At 47.1% G+C, this 12,765-nt stretch overlaps 6 non-coding genes and 3 pseudogenes across 6 annotated transcripts; all 9 read left to right on the forward strand.

Moving 5' to 3' along the window:
* Positions 1-749: 749 nt before the first annotated feature.
* LOC141195925 (U2 spliceosomal RNA) lies at positions 750-940 on the forward strand. The gene has a single exon (XR_012268496.1). It is a non-coding gene; the product is annotated as a U2 spliceosomal RNA (small nuclear RNA).
* A 1,120-nt stretch (positions 941-2,060) lies between these two features.
* LOC141194664 (U2 spliceosomal RNA) lies at positions 2,061-2,251 on the forward strand. The gene has a single exon (XR_012267286.1). It is a non-coding gene; the product is annotated as a U2 spliceosomal RNA (small nuclear RNA).
* Positions 2,252-3,377: 1,126 nt separating this feature from the next.
* LOC141194665 (U2 spliceosomal RNA) lies at positions 3,378-3,568 on the forward strand. Its single transcript, XR_012267287.1, has one exon. It is a non-coding gene; the product is annotated as a U2 spliceosomal RNA (small nuclear RNA).
* Positions 3,569-4,690: 1,122 nt separating this feature from the next.
* Positions 4,691-4,881, forward strand: LOC141195808 (U2 spliceosomal RNA). Its single transcript, XR_012268384.1, has one exon. It is a non-coding gene; the product is annotated as a U2 spliceosomal RNA (small nuclear RNA).
* Positions 4,882-7,133: 2,252 nt separating this feature from the next.
* On the forward strand, positions 7,134-7,326 carry LOC141196293 (U2 spliceosomal RNA). Its single transcript, XR_012268852.1, has one exon. It is a non-coding gene; the product is annotated as a U2 spliceosomal RNA (small nuclear RNA).
* Positions 7,327-8,446: 1,120 nt separating this feature from the next.
* On the forward strand, positions 8,447-8,595 carry LOC141196493 (U2 spliceosomal RNA; annotated as a pseudogene).
* Positions 8,596-9,330: 735 nt separating this feature from the next.
* Positions 9,331-9,511, forward strand: LOC141196334 (U2 spliceosomal RNA; annotated as a pseudogene).
* A 1,122-nt stretch (positions 9,512-10,633) lies between these two features.
* Positions 10,634-10,704, forward strand: LOC141196539 (U2 spliceosomal RNA; annotated as a pseudogene).
* Positions 10,705-11,756: 1,052 nt separating this feature from the next.
* Positions 11,757-11,949, forward strand: LOC141196294 (U2 spliceosomal RNA). The gene has a single exon (XR_012268853.1). It is a non-coding gene; the product is annotated as a U2 spliceosomal RNA (small nuclear RNA).
* Positions 11,950-12,765: the final 816 nt, after the last annotated feature.

The following is a 12,765-nucleotide window of genomic DNA, read 5'->3' on the forward strand; positions in this document are numbered from 1 at the left end:
AGCAAATGCCCTTGTTATCAACAGCAGCCTTTTAAACTCACCTGAGCTAACAGGTATGTGAGCTGGTTACTCTGCTGCGCTTAAAATTTCTTTTTTGGTTTGCTACAATGCCTTTTCTGAAACGTTGTCTCCCTCTGCTGGAACACTGACTTCTTTCATTTAATGCCTGCAGACTATAAAAGAGAAACCAACCCAAAAAGTTTGGTTGATTAGTCTGTGGCATTCTTTTAAACTGTTGCTTATGGCGGTCTCTGTGAGCTTCTCAGTGACATTCAGCCATCCAGGTATCCCGCCTGCAGTAGACGGAATGTGGCAATGGAACGCTGGCTGCGCGTGTCATAATAGGCTCTGAGCCTTTATATACCTGCGCACAGCAGCAGCCACCTTCAGTCTGCTGCTGGACAGCCAGCAGCAGCAGCAGCAGGAGAGGTAATTAATCAGCAACCCTCCTGCTAAGGGTAGACAGCTGCTCGTTCCACCCCCCCCCCCGCCTTAATTGGTTCTCCTCCCTTCCAACGGTGTTGAGGCGGGTGGGAACAGCCGGGGGTTGAGGGTACTGTGCTAAAAGAGGTGGAGTTATGCAGATCTAAAACGCGTGGATTGCAGCAGCAGCAAGCCGAAAAGTGCAGGCATGTGAGGGATCTAGAGGTTGACAGCATGTCTTCTTAACGGGAGTCCAGGTGGCCATCTCCACAAATGGACTTTTCAGAATCCTTGGGTGGCACCGTAGTCGGAAACCAATTCTGGTTATCGCTTCTCGGCCTTTTGGCTAAGATCAAGTGTAGTATCTGTTCTTATCAGTTTAATATCTGATACGTCCCCTATCTGGGGACCATATATTTAATGGATTTTTAGAACAGGGAGATGGAAAAAGAGCTTGCTCTGTCCACTCCACGCATTGACCTGGTATTGCAGTATCTCCAGGACCGGTGCACCCCTTCTTTAATGCAGTTTCTAAAATCAGAAAGAATTGAATTCAATGCTTTTTGTTCATTTTGCTTGTTTGTCGGATTTTGGGATGGACTCTTTGGCTTTGCTTTTCTTCTCCTCATTGGATTTTTCATGTTAAAAGTTGCAGAAGCCAGATGACAAGCTCATTTTGGTTCAACTTCAGCAACTGTGCATTGCATTGCCATGTAATGTAATGTAATGCAATGCTATCTATCTAGCTCTCCCTCTATACTTCCTTTTGGATAAACAGACATATTAGGCAAGCATTTTGGAGCTTTCACCTAAATAACTACAGGTGGTGAGATAAGCTGCACAATATAATTGACCTTTCAGTATATTGTTGCACACACACCATCTATTTAGCAAATGCCCTTGTTATCAACAGCAGCCTTTTAAACTCACCTGAGCTAACAGGTATGTGAGCTGGTTACTCTGCTGCGCTTAAAATTTCTTTTTTGGTTTGCTACAATGCCTTTTCTGAAACGTTGTCTCCCTCTGCTGGAACACTGACTTCTTTCATTTAATGCCTGCAGACTATAAAAGAGAAACCAACCCAAAAAGTTTGGTTGATTAGTCTGTGGCATTCTTTTAAACTGTTGCTTATGGCGGTCTCTGTGAGCTTCTCAGTGACATTCAGCCATCCAGGTATCCCGCCTGCAGTAGACGGAATGTGGCAATGGAACGCTGGCTGCGCGTGTCATAATAGGCTCTGAGCCTTTATATACCTGCGCACAGCAGCAGCCACCTTCAGTCTGCTGCTGGACAGCCAGCAGCAGCAGCAGCAGGAGAGGTAATTAATCAGCAACCCTCCTGCTAAGGGTAGACAGCTGCTCGTTCCACCCCCCCCCCGCCTTAATTGGTTCTCCTCCCTTCCAACGGTGTTGAGGCGGGTGGGAACAGCCGGGTGTTGAGGGTACTGTGCTAAAAGAGGTGGAGTTATGCAGATCTAAAACGCGTGGATTGCAGCAGCAGCAAGCCGAAAAGTGCAGGCATGTGAGGGATCTAGAGGTTGACAGCATGTCTTCTTAACGGGAGTCCAGGTGGCCATCTCCACAAATGGACTTTTCAGAATCCTTGGGTGGCACCGTAGTCGGAAACCAATTCTGGTTATCGCTTCTCGGCCTTTTGGCTAAGATCAAGTGTAGTATCTGTTCTTATCAGTTTAATATCTGATACGTCCCCTATCTGGGGACCATATATTAAATGGATTTTTAGAACAGGGAGATGGAAAAAGAGCTTGCTCTGTCCACTCCACGCATTGACCTGGTATTGCAGTATCTCCAGGACCGGTGCACCCCTTCTTTAATGCAGTTTCTAAAATCAGAAAGAATTGAATTCAATGCTTTTTGTTCATTTTGCTTGTTTGTCGGATTTTGGGATGGACTCTTTGGCTTTGCTTTTCTTCTCCTCATTGGATTTTTCATGTTAAAAGTTGCAGAAGCCAGATGACAAGCTCATTTTGGTTCAACTTCAGCAACTGTGCATTGCATTGCCATGTAATGTAATGTAATGCAATGCTATCTATCTAGCTCTCCCTCTATACTTCCTTTTGGATAAACAGACATATTAGGCAAGCATTTTGGAGCTTTCACCTAAATAACTACAGGTGGTGAGATAAGCTGCACAATATAATTGACCTTTCAGTATATTGTTGCACACACACCATCTATTTAGCAAATGCCCTTGTTATCAACAGCAGCCTTTTAAACTCACCTGAGCTAACAGGTATGTGAGCTGGTTACTCTGCTGCGCTTAAAATTTCTTTTTTGGTTTGCTACAATGCCTTTTCTGAAACGTTGTCTCCCTCTGCTGGAACACTGACTTCTTTCATTTAATGCCTGCAGACTATAAAAGAGAAACCAACCCAAAAAGTTTGGTTGATTAGTCTGTGGCATTCTTTTAAACTGTTGCTTATGGCGGTCTCTGTGAGCTTCTCAGTGACATTCAGCCATCCAGGTATCCCGCCTGCAGTAGACGGAATGTGGCAATGGAACGCTGGCTGCGCGTGTCATAATAGGCTCTGAGCCTTTATATACCTGCGCACAGCAGCAGCCACCTTCAGTCTGCTGCTGGACAGCCAGCAGCAGCAGCAGCAGGAGAGGTAATTAATCAGCAACCCTCCTGCTAAGGGTAGACAGCTGCTCGTTCCACCCCCCCCCCCCCCCCGCCTTAATTGGTTCTCCTCCCTTCCAACGGTGTTGAGGCGGGTGGGAACAGCCGGGGGTTGAGGGTACTGTGCTAAAAGAGGTGGAGTTATGCAGATCTAAAACGCGTGGATTGCAGCAGCAGCAAGCCGAAAAGTGCAGGCATGTGAGGGATCTAGAGGTTGACAGCATGTCTTCTTAACGGGAGTCCAGGTGGCCATCTCCACAAATGGACTTTTCAGAATCCTTGGGTGGCACCGTAGTCGGAAACCAATTCTGGTTATCGCTTCTCGGCCTTTTGGCTAAGATCAAGTGTAGTATCTGTTCTTATCAGTTTAATATCTGATACGTCCCCTATCTGGGGACCATATATTAAATGGATTTTTAGAACAGGGAGATGGAAAAAGAGCTTGCTCTGTCCACTCCACGCATTGACCTGGTATTGCAGTATCTCCAGGACCGGTGCACCCCTTCTTTAATGCAGTTTCTAAAATCAGAAAGAATTGAATTCAATGCTTTTTGTTCATTTTGCTTGTTTGTCGGATTTTGGGATGGACTCTTTGGCTTTGCTTTTCTTCTCCTCATTGGATTTTTCATGTTAAAAGTTGCAGAAGCCAGATGACAAGCTCATTTTGGTTCAACTTCAGCAACTGTGCATTGCATTGCCATGTAATGTAATGTAATGCAATGCTATCTATCTAGCTCTCCCTCTATACTTCCTTTTGGATAAACAGACATATTAGGCAAGCATTTTGGAGCTTTCACCTAAATAACTACAGGTGGTGAGATAAGCTGCACAATATAATTGACCTTTCAGTATATTGTTGCACACACACCATCTATTTAGCAAATGCCCTTGTTATCAACAGCAGCCTTTTAAACTCACCTGAGCTAACAGGTATGTGAGCTGGTTACTCTGCTGCGCTTAAAATTTCTTTTTTGGTTTGCTACAATGCCTTTTCTGAAACGTTGTCTCCCTCTGCTGGAACACTGACTTCTTTCATTTAATGCCTGCAGACTATAAAAGAGAAACCAACCCAAAAAGTTTGGTTGATTAGTCTGTGGCATTCTTTTAAACTGTTGCTTATGGCGGTCTCTGTGAGCTTCTCAGTGACATTCAGCCATCCAGGTATCCCGCCTGCAGTAGACGGAATGTGGCAATGGAACGCTGGCTGCGCGTGTCATAATAGGCTCTGAGCCTTTATATACCTGCGCACAGCAGCAGCCACCTTCAGTCTGCTGCTGGACAGCCAGCAGCAGCAGCAGCAGGAGAGGTAATTAATCAGCAACCCTCCTGCTAAGGGTAGACAGCTGCTCGTTCCACCCCCCCCCCCCGCCTTAATTGGTTCTCCTCCCTTCCAACGGTGTTGAGGCGGGTGGGAACAGCCGGGGGTTGAGGGTACTGTGCTAAAAGAGGTGGAGTTATGCAGATCTAAAACGCGTGGATTGCAGCAGCAGCAAGCCGAAAAGTGCAGGCATGTGAGGGATCTAGAGGTTGACAGCATGTCTTCTTAACGGGAGTCCAGGTGGCCATCTCCACAAATGGACTTTTCAGAATCCTTGGGTGGCACCGTAGTCGGAAACCAATTCTGGTTATCGCTTCTCGGCCTTTTGGCTAAGATCAAGTGTAGTATCTGTTCTTATCAGTTTAATATCTGATACGTCCCCTATCTGGGGACCATATATTAAATGGATTTTTAGAACAGGGAGATGGAAAAAGAGCTTGCTCTGTCCACTCCACGCATTGACCTGGTATTGCAGTATCTCCAGGACTGGTGCACCCCTTCTTTAATGCAGTTTCTAAAATCAGAAAGAATTGAATTCAATGCTTTTTGTTCATTTTGCTTGTTTGTCGGATTTTGGGATGGACTCTTTGGCTTTGCTTTTCTTCTCCTCATTGGATTTTTCATGTTAAAAGTTGCAGAAGCCAGATGACAAGCTCATTTTGGTTCAACTTCAGCAACTGTGCATTGCATTGCCATGTAATGTAATGTAATGCAATGCTATCTATCTAGCTCTCCCTCTATACTTCCTTTTGGATAAACAGACATATTAGGCAAGCATTTTGGAGCTTTCACCTAAATAACTACAGGTGGTGAGATAAGCTGCACAATATAATTGACCTTTCAGTATATTGTTGCACACACACCATCTATTTAGCAAATGCCCTTGTTATCAACAGCAGCCTTTTAAACTCACCTGAGCTAACAGGTATGTGAGCTGGTTACTCTGCTGCGCTTAAAATTTCTTTTTTGGTTTGCTACAATGCCTTTTCTGAAACGTTGTCTCCCTCTGCTGGAACACTGACTTCTTTCATTTAATGCCTGCAGACTATAAAAGAGAAACCAACCCAAAAAGTTTGGTTGATTAGTCTGTGGCATTCTTTTAAACTGTTGCTTATGGCGGTCTCTGTGAGCTTCTCAGTGACATTCAGCCATCCAGGTATCCCGCCTGCAGTAGACGGAATGTGGCAATGGAACGCTGGCTGCGCGTGTCATAATAGGCTCTGAGCCTTTATATACCTGTGCACAGCAGCAGCCACCTTCAGTCTGCTGCTGGACAGCCAGCAGCAGCAGCAGCAGGAGAGGTAATTAATCAGCAACCTTCCTGCTAAGGGTAGACAGCTGCTCGTTCCACCCCCCCCCCCGCCTTAATTGGTTCTCCTCCCTTCCAACGGTGTTGAGGCGGGTGGGAACAGCCGGGGGTTGATTGTACTGTTCTAAAAGAGGTGGAGTTATGCAGATCTAAAACGCGTGGATTGCAGCAGCAGCAAGCCGAAAAGTGCAGGCATGTGAGGGATCTAGAGGTTGACAGCATGTCTTCTTAACGGGAGTCCAGGTGGCCATCTCCACAAATGGACTTTTCAGAATCCTTGGGTGGCACCGTAGTCGGAAACCAATTCTGGTTATCGCTTCTCGGCCTTTTAGCTAAGATCAAGTGTAGTATCGGGAAGGGCGTTCCAGATATCCCCACCCTCCTGCGATTTTTTTTTGTGTGTGATTGTGTCCGCCGGACTTTGCAAGTCAAGAATGGCTCCGCGGGCAGGTCCATGTCTCGCTTCTTCCTGCTTCCTTTTTGGAGGCGACTCGGCTGGGACAAGTGGGACAGCTCCTTCCCCTACAACTGGACGACGCCATGGTTCTACGGAGACGTCGTTCGATTTGTGGGGGAACATCAACTGGAGGGACTCAAGCCCGACTTGTGGAAGCCCAAAACTATCCACAAGCTCATCAGAGCCAAGGATGACATGGAGAACATCACAGGACTTCACCAGGACACGCTGGAGACTGTGTGGACAAATGTGTCGTCTGACAGGCTGACCAACGGGCACAAGGACTTTTCGTGGATGGCGATTCAGGGCGGACTGCCCGTCCGGTCATTCATGCATGCCCGGAACCTGTGCAAGACCAGGTACTGCCCAAGGTGCCCCTTCGTGGAGGAAACATCTTTGCACACTTTTTGGGACTGCGGATTTGCACAGCGCCTGTTGACTGCCCTTGAGGACGACCTGAGGAACTCTGTCCCCAGGGCGAGCCAATCGCACCATTCTGTGCTTTACGGACTCTTCCCTGGGGTTCATACCGTCGGAGCCATCCAGGAGGCTTGGCGCCTTATGAACTGCTTCAAGGATGCCGTTTGGGTCGCCAGGAACCGGCTCATCTTGAGGAGGGAGAGGATGTCCATCCAGGACTGCCGCAGGCTGATCCACAGCCTGCTCAGAGACTATTCCATCGTGGACGGTCCGGAGGACGAGGATGAGGACTAAACCCCTCCTCCCCCTCTCCCCTTATGTGTCTTGTCTTTCAATAAACCTTCGGGCCTGTGATTTTCCCCTCCCCATCCCCTTTTTCCCAATCCCCATCCCTTATCACGGTTCGTCGTACTGTATTGATTGACATGCTTTTTCTTTCAGATTGAGTGTTTTGTGTAGCATAGGGGTGTGATGTGTCTAGTTAGTGCGTTGTATCCTCATGCTATGTAAATATGATGTAGAATTCTGTGTGTACTGGGCTGCGGCACTGTACACTGTCTGTTAACTTATTTTTTGTGCTAATAAAAGATATATTCAATCAAAAAATCTGTTCTTATCAGTTTAATATCTGATACCTCCCCTATCTGGGGACCATATATTAAATGGATTTTTAGAACAGGGAGATGGAAAAAGAGCTTGCTCTGTCCACTCCACGCATTGACCTGGTATTGCAGTATCTCCAGGACCGGTGCACCCCTTCTTTAATGCAGTTTCTAAAATCAGAAAGAATTGAATTCAATGCTTTTTGTTCATTTTGCTTGTTTGTCGGATTTTGGGATGGACTCTTTGGCTTTGCTTTTCTTCTCCTCATTGGATTTTTCATGTTAAAAGTTGCAGAAGCCAGATGACAAGCTCATTTTGGTTCAACTTCAGCGACTGTGCATTGCATTGCCATGTAATGTAATGTAATGCAATGCTATCTATCTAGCTCTCCCTCTATACTTCCTTTTGGATAAACAGACATATTAGGCAAGCATTTTGGAGCTTTCACCTAAATAACTACAGGTGGTGAGATAAGCTGCACAATATAATTGACCTTTCAGTATATTGTTGCACACACACCATCTATTTAGCAAATGCCCTTGTTATCAACAGCAGCCTTTTAAACTCACCTGAGCTAACAGGTATGTGAGCTGGTTACTCTGCTGCGCTTAAAATTTCTTTTTTGGTTTGCTACAATGCCTTTTCTGAAACGTTGTCTCCCTCTGCTGGAACACTGACTTCTTTCATTTAATGCCTGCAGACTATAAAAGAGAAACCAACCCAAAAAGTTTGGTTGATTAGTCTGTGGCATTCTTTTAAACTGTTGCTTATGGCGGTCTCTGTGAGCTTCTCAGTGACATTCAGCCATCCAGGTATCCCGCCTGCAGTAGACGGAATGTGGCAATGGAACGCTGGCTGCGCGTGTCATAATAGGCTCTGAGCCTTTATATACCTGCGCACAGCAGCAGCCACCTTCAGTCTGCTGCTGGACAGCCAGCAGCAGCAGCAGCAGGAGAGGTAATTAATCAGCAACCCTCCTGCTAAGGGTAGACAGCTGCTCGTTCCACCCCCCCCCCGCCTTAATTGGTTCTCCTCCCTTCCAACGGTGTTGAGGCGGGTGGGAACAGCCGGGGGTTGAGGGTACTGTGCTAAAAGAGGTGGAGTTATGCAGATCTAAAACGCGTGGATTGCAGCAGCAGCAAGCCGAAAAGTGCAGGCATGTGAGGGATCTAGAGGTTGACAGCATGTCTTCTTAACGGGAGTCCAGGTGGCCATCTCCACAAATGGACTTTTCAGAATCCTTGGGTGGCACCGTAGTCGGAAACCAATTCTGGTTATCGCTTCTCGGCCTTTTGGCTAAGATCAAGTGTAGTATCTTTCGAAAATGCGGTTTTGGATGTTGGCCGCCCTAGTAGATTGATACATTATGCACACTGGGGCTTAGGCGCTTGTTAGTACGCCAGTTGGCTAATATAGTCATCTGGTGGAAAGCATGGCCCCCCAGGATCGACGCCATTGGGCCGGGGAAGATCGAAAGCCCGAAGTGTGAAGTGCCCCAGGAGTGGTGACCCTGGGGTGCCTTAACTCACTGGGATTGGGAACCCCACTTGAGTTTATGGCACATTTGCACTAGCACTTCAATATTTCTTTCTTCACACACACCCTTATTCCGGGCCTTCTGGCCTTAGGATGGGGAATTTTTCAATTCCCGGTCGAAGGTCCGGGCAGTATTATACTGTGAAACCTTCACTATTTATTTAATTTTTTTTGTCACTGTGTGTCCACTTTTTCACGTGTGTCCACGTCCTTACTAGGATTTTGTCGGGATGCGGTTCCCTTACGGGTTCCTCTCTTGGCAGGTCTAGGGGGGGAATGTGTGGCCATCAGGTTCCGCTCCCCCCTGAACCCCCCTGGCTCTCCTCTTTCGGGAGGAGAGCGTTGTTGGCTCCCCTCTTCCGGGAGGGGAGCACAGTCTTTGGCTCCCAGTGCCTTGCTCGGGTGAGAACTCGGGCAGGTATTGGGGGTAAGATTGGGTCGCCTCTGGCTCTGGCTGGAGGTGGCTATTTGTCCCTGTTCCTCGCTGTGGCCTTCTGGCTCGGAGGGACGGGGAATGGTTTGGGGGACCCTTCTCCTTTTGGAGAGGGTTTCAAGAAGGCCAGCATCCTAGTGCACTTTTTTTGTGGCACTTGTCACTTTTTTAAGCGCACTCGGGTTTTGTACACGAATTCGGGCTTTCAAAAAGAAAAAATCTGTTCTTATCAGTTTAATATCTGATACGTCCCCTATCTGGGGACCATATATTAAATGGATTTTTAGAACAGGGAGATGGAAAAAGAGCTTGCTCTGTCCACTCCACGCATTGACCTGGTATTGCAGTATCTCCAGGACCGGTGCACCCCTTCTTTAATGCAGTTTCTAAAATCAGAAAGAATTGAATTCAATGCTTTTTGTTCATTTTGCTTGTTTGTCGGATTTTGGGATGGACTCTTTGGCTTTGCTTTTCTTCTCCTCATTGGATTTTTCATGTTAAAAGTTGCAGAAGCCAGATGACAAGCTCATTTTGGTTCAACTTCAGCAACTGTGCATTGCATTGCCATGTAATGTAATGTAATGCAATGCTATCTATCTAGCTCTCCCTCTATACTTCCTTTTGGATAAACAGACATATTAGGCAAGCATTTTGGAGCTTTCACCTAAATAACTACAGGTGGTGAGATAAGCTGCACAATATAATTGACCTTTCAGTATATTGTTGCACACACACCATCTATTTAGCAAATGCCCTTGTTATCAACAGCAGCCTTTTAAACTCACCTGAGCTAACAGGTATGTGAGCTGGTTACTCTGCTGCGCTTAAAATTTATTTTTTGGTTTGCTACAATGCCTTTTCTGAAACGTTGTCTCCCTCTGCTGGAACACTGACTTCTTTCATTTAATGCCTGAAGACTATAAAAGAGAAACCAACCCAAAAAGTTTGGTTGATTAGTCTGTGGCATTCTTTTAAACTGTTGCTTATGGCGGTCTCTGTGAGCTTCTCAGTGACATTCAGCCATCCAGGTATCCCGCCTGCAGTAGACGGAATGTGGCAATGGAACGCTGGCTGCGCGTGTCATAATAGGCTCTGAGCCTTTATATACCTGCGCACAGCAGCAGCCACCTTCAGTCTGCTGCTGGACAGCCAGCAGCAGCAGCAGCAGGAGAGGTAATTAATCAGCAACCCTCCTGCTAAGGGTAGACAGCTGCTCGTTCCACCCCCCCCCCCCGCCTTAATTGGTTCTCCTCCCTTCCAACGGTGTTGAGGCGGGTGGGAACAGCCGGGGGTTGAGGGTACTGTGCTAAAAGAGGTGGAGTTATGCAGATCTAAAACGCGTGGATTGCAGCAGCAGCAAGCCGAAAAGTGCAGGCATGTGAGGGATCTAGAGGTTGACAGCATGTCTTCTTAACGGGAGTCCAGGTGGCCATCTCCACAAATGGACTTTTCAGAATCCTTGGGTGGCACCGTAGTCGGAAACCAATTCTGGTTATCGCTTCTCGGCCTTTTGGCTAAGATCAAGTGTAGTATCGGGAAGGGCGTTCCAGATATCCCCACCCTCCTGCGATCCTTTTTTGTGTGTGATTGTGTCCGCCGGACTTTGCAAGTCAAGAATGGCTCCGCGGGCAGGTCCATGTCTCGCTTCTTCCTGCTTCCTTTTTGGAGGCGACTCGGCTGGGACAAGTGGGACAGCTCCTTCCCCTACAACTGGACGACGCCATGGTTCTACGGAGACGTCGTTCGATTTGTGGGGGAACATCAACTGGAGGGACTCAAGCCCGACTTGTGGAAGCCCAAAACTATCCACAAGCTCATCAGAGCCAAGGATGACGTGGAGAACATCACAGGACTTCACCAGGACACGCTGGAGACTGTGTGGACAAATGTGTCGTCTGACAGGCTGACCAACGGGCACAAGGACTTGTCGTGGATGGCGATTCAGGGCGGACTGCCCGTCCGGTCATTCATGCATGCCCGGAACCTGTGCAAGACCAGGTACTGCCCAAGGTGCCCCTTCGTGGAGGAAACATCTTTGCACACTTTTTGGGACTGCGGATTTGCACAGCGCCTGTTGACTGCCCTTGAGGACGACCTGAGGAACTCTGTCCCCAGGGCGAGCCTATCGCACCATTCTGTGCTTTACGGACTCTTCCCTGGGGTTCATACCGTCGGAGCCATCCAGGAGGCTTGGCGCCTTATGAACTGCTTCAAGGATGCCGTTTGGGTCGCCAGGAACCGGCTCATCTTGAGGAGGGAGAGGATGTCCATCCAGGACTGCCGCAGGCTGATCCACAGCCTGCTCAGAGACTATTCCATCGTGGACGGTCCGGAGGACGAGGATGAGGACTAAACCCCTCCTCCCCCTCTCCCCTTATGTGTCTTGTCTTTCTTCGGGCCTGTGATTTTCCCCTCCCCATCCCCTTTTTCCCAATCCCCATCCCTTATCACGGTTCGTCGTACTGTATTGATTGACATGCTTTTTCTTTCAGATTGAGTGTTTTGTGTAGCATAGGGGTGTGATGTGTCTAGTTAGTGCGTCGTATCCTCATGCTATGTAAATATGATGTAGAATTCTGTGTGTACTGGGCTGCGGCACTGTACACTGTCTGTTAACTTATTTTTTGTGCTAATAAAAGATATATTCAATCAAAAAATCTGTTCTTATCAGTTTAATATCTGATACCTCCCCTATCTGGGGACCATATATTAAATGGATTTTTAGAACAGGGAGATGGAAAAAGAGCTTGCTCTGTCCACTCCACGCATTGACCTGGTATTGCAGTATCTCCAGGACCGGTGCACCCCTTCTTTAATGCAGTTTCTAAAATCAGAAAGAATTGAATTCAATGCTTTTTGTTCATTTTGCTTGTTTGTCGGATTTTGGGATGGACTCTTTGGCTTTGCTTTTCTTCTCCTCATTGGATTTTTCATGTTAAAAGTTGCAGAAGCCAGATGACAAGCTCATTTTGGTTCAACTTCAGCAACTGTGCATTGCATTGCCATGTAATGTAATGTAATGCAATGCTGTCTATCTAGCTCTCCCTCTATACTTCCTTTTGGATAAACAGACATATTAGGCAAGCATTTTGGAGCTTTCACCTAAATAACTACAGGTGGTGAGATAAGCTGCACAATATAATTGACCTTTCAGTATATTGTTGCACACACACCATCTATTTAGCAAATGCCCTTGTTATCAACAGCAGCCTTTTAAACTCACCTGAGCTAACAGGTATGTGAGCTGGTTACTCTGCTGCGCTTAAAATTTCTTTTTTGGTTTGCTACAATGCCTTTTCTGAAACGTTGTCTCCCTCTGCTGGAACACTGACTTCTTTCATTTAATGCCTGCAGACTATAAAAGAGAAACCAACCCAAAAAGTTTGGTTGATTAGTCTGTGGCATTCTTTTAAACTGTTGCTTATGGCGGTCTCTGTGAGCTTCTCAGTGACATTCAGCCATCCAGGTATCCCGCCTGCAGTAGACGGAATGTGGCAATGGAACGCTGGCTGCGCGTGTCATAATAGGCTCTGAGCCTTTATATACCTGCGCACAGCAGCAGCCACCTTCAGTCTGCTGCTGGACAGCCAGCAGCAGCAGCAGCAGGAGAGGTAATTAATCAGCAA

The sequence above is a fragment of the Phyllobates terribilis genome, unplaced genomic scaffold, assembly GCF_046119375.1.
Source record: "Phyllobates terribilis strain yellow unplaced genomic scaffold, ASM4611937v1 Scaffold_74__1_contigs__length_7073193, whole genome shotgun sequence".
Lineage (NCBI taxonomy): Eukaryota > Metazoa > Chordata > Amphibia > Anura > Dendrobatidae > Phyllobates > Phyllobates terribilis.